We start from the raw sequence: 3,522 nt of genomic DNA, 5'->3' as shown, positions 1-3,522 counted from the left end.
TTAACTCGTGTCCATATTAGGGGCAATGTGGTGCACCTAGTGATTAAAGTGGTAGTGGATGAAGTGTCCATGTTAGGGGCAGTGTGGTGCACCTAGTGGTTGTAATGGTAGTGGACTTGACAAAGTGTGTTATGTAAAATATTATAAGGCCTTGGGTTTAATATCTTCAATTAACTCATATCCATGTTAGGGGCAACGTTGTGCACCTAGTGATTATAGTTAGCATATGAAGTGTCCATGTTAAAGGTAGCATGTTGCACCTAGTGGTTATAGTGGTAATGTGAGTACAAGACCAACCTAGTTACAAATTTCACTAATTCCCCCCTAAAGAATATAAAAATACAAAAAGAGAAAATGTTTGAAATTAAGTGTGCATAAGTATACTTTCATAAATTGTTAAGTGATATTTATTGGATTTTATCTTTACAATTTTTTTTAATAGAATATAAAATTTATAAAAATAAGAGTCATGAGCAATTTAATTCGGCATAGTCTAACTAACATATGAAATGAATTTATGGTCGAAATTTGACAATGCAATTTTTAGTAAGTTCGTGATTTCTTACTGTTTAAAATGCACTTTTGAATGCATAAAGGCATTCAACACCCTAAAAAACCCTCGAGGCACTCAACAAATTGAATAACTTAAACTTAGATTTTTTAAAAATCTCTACAAGATTTCGGAAAAAAAATGTTCAAAAAAAGTGTTTGAAAATTTTGCCTATTAATTAGACTATGCAATTTAATTTTTATAGTTTTGATAATTTAAAAAATAAATAAGTAATGTATAATTTAATTCCAAAAATTGAAATAAATAAATATTTAATATTTAATATTTTGTATTTTTTATATATATTATAAATTTAGTATAAATATCTCAATTTAATGTAATTTGAATGATTAAGATAAATTCTTTATTTTGTTTTCATATTTTATGTAAGTTTAGATCCTTTTCTTTCATGGAAATGAGTACTTTTCTATTAGGTTTGCACTCGGTTGCGACAAAACTCGAGATAGTTACAATTTTGTTCTACTCATGAACTTATGGATTGTCAAATTGCAGCTATCTACCCTCACTTAGAATAGATCAAAATTCCTAAACCTTGACAATACCCTTATTGTCCTAGAAGGATATATTCGACAAAAATGAAACAAAATCCAAACACATCTAACACTGGTCATTACATAGATGGTTAATTAATACTATTTGCATTGTGATTGAGGTCTATGCCTCAATGAGGCTCCCCTGTTGAGCTCGCTTGTCGATTGTTTTGGAGCTGCAAATCCATAATTATGTTGCAAAGCTTCAACCTCATCCTCCAAGCGTGCAATTTGTTGTTGTTGAGCCTCACCTAATTCTAATGGGGTGCCATCGTAGGCCTGTTGTTAATACAACATAACTTGTAAATCATAAATTTGAGTATTCATTGCTTCATGAGCCTTCCTGTAATGCTCGCATATGGTTGAGGCAGAAGAGTTTGACTCTGAACTTGAATCTATGAGTGGGGTTAGCTGAGACCGAAGCCAAAAGAAAGAAGAAGGACCTACTGAAAATGAAGCAGTAATGAAACTTCTGATTTCATTTCCTACACTCATTGATGTTCAGTCGTATAGCCCAATTGCCAATTTAGGGACTAGAAACCCAAAAGGAAAGGGGCACCACAAGAGGAAAAGACAATCCATTCCAAGCCGTAGGGTTCTAACCTTTAAGAAAACACAATGTTCCTTAGTGCGCATCAAACTAATTAACTACAGAATGGACACAACTAAATTTGAGCTCGAGAAAGTGAGATGCAAGACTTCCCAACTGTAGGGGTGCTTAAATCCTAAACAAATTTCCCAGTGACAAAGGACCTAAATAGAAACCTGAATTTCATCAGAGAGCTTCCATTTTCCTTGATTGTGCACCACCCTTGCTAATAGAACTTCCATTCATCTAAAATTCAGGGGATGGCCAAACCATAACCATCCTTACTCACACAGAATGGAGAAAATAGAGCCACCCCTCCTCAATTTAATTTCTCTACTATTAGATAGTCCCTTGTGATTCTACAAGTTCTCATCACTTAAGTCAGGGTCCAAGACAAAGTAATCATATCCTAACTAACTGAGAAGACACATTCCTCATATGCCATGGACTCTGTGTTACATTCCCATCTAATCTTCTTTATCCCACAAGAATGAGCCATGCTGATAAAGATGACAGAGAGAGATACCAAAGGATTTAGCTAAAGGATGGAAGGGGGAGGCACTAGTGCAAATAAATGCAACACATTTTCATGCAATCGATCCGTATGAGGTTGCATGATGGGATGTTATGAGACTTGTCGAATTATCATTAAAAGTGGGATCTTATCCCCAATATGCCTTATGATCATACATGGAGATAGAAATCAGGGGCAAGGAGATAATTTATGCGAGTTCAAATGAGAAAAGGATTTTGACAATGGCTCTATTATTGGATAAAGGCACGCTTTGGGATTGGGGTTACAAATATTGATCATTAGATTCATTTAGGGGATGAAAACTTGAACAACAATAACATTAATTTCTGATTGCCCCTATGCCAAGAGGAAGGCCTTATTGGCTAGAAGATCAGCTTCACTATTGAGAAATGGAAGGATATGGAAAGAGGGGGAGCTAGAAAAAGAGCAAAGGGTATCCTTGATACGGTGGAACAATAAGCTTAGCATATTATCTTTTGGAGGTGTATTGGCTCTTAGGTGTCGAATGATTAGAAGGGAGTCTTCTAAAATATTTATGTACTTGATACCATGCTTTTGGGCTATTTATAGCCCCAAGTAAAGTCCATACATCTCTTCCTGATTGTTTTCTTTCCTACCAAGTCCCCATGAAAATTTATCCACTATTATTCCTTTGGGATTTAGAAGTATACCCCCCCCCCCTCCTGCTACCCTTGTATTGCGCTTGGAGGCTCCATCAAATTGGAGAACCCAGGACTGAAAATTCTTCCTCCATTCTACAAATTTTTCAATGGAAAGGCGTAACAACCAACCAAGGCAAGACTTGTGCTGATTTGAAGAAAGAGTGATGGGACTGGGAGAGATCCAAGGAGAAATTCACTACTTCTCTAGAACGTCCAATGAGGGGTCCAAGGAGGGAAGGTTGTATTCTAAACAGAAAGAGAGGGATTTCAGAGTAGCATACTTTGTTGGAATTGAAATTATTTTGAAGATGGAACTGTTCTTGGAGAGCCATCTCTACGAGCTAAGATATTTGGGGAGAGAAAACTAGATCTCTTTGAAGGAGGATTTGGTCTAAATAGGGCCCAAGTATTGCTTATCCCAAGCTGAGAAAAATGTATGAATGTTTGAGGGCAAATGCGTTTTGGTAAAGAGAAGTCCAAGGGCGAGGGTCCAAACTGCGTGGGTATAAGGGCATGCAAGAAAAAGATGGGAAATTGATTCTTCTGATTTCTCACAAAGGGGACATCTAGAAGGGCCAACAATTTCCTATTTTCTAAGATTTTCAATTGTTAAAATTTTCTTATGGCATGACAAC

Source organism: Pinus tabuliformis, chromosome 2_1 (assembly GCF_031772625.1).
Source record: "Pinus tabuliformis cultivar Carrire ecotype Pingquan chromosome 2_1, CPIR1, whole genome shotgun sequence".
Classification (NCBI taxonomy): Eukaryota; Viridiplantae; Streptophyta; class Pinopsida; order Pinales; family Pinaceae; genus Pinus; species Pinus tabuliformis.
This window is presented reverse-complemented; position numbering follows the sequence as displayed.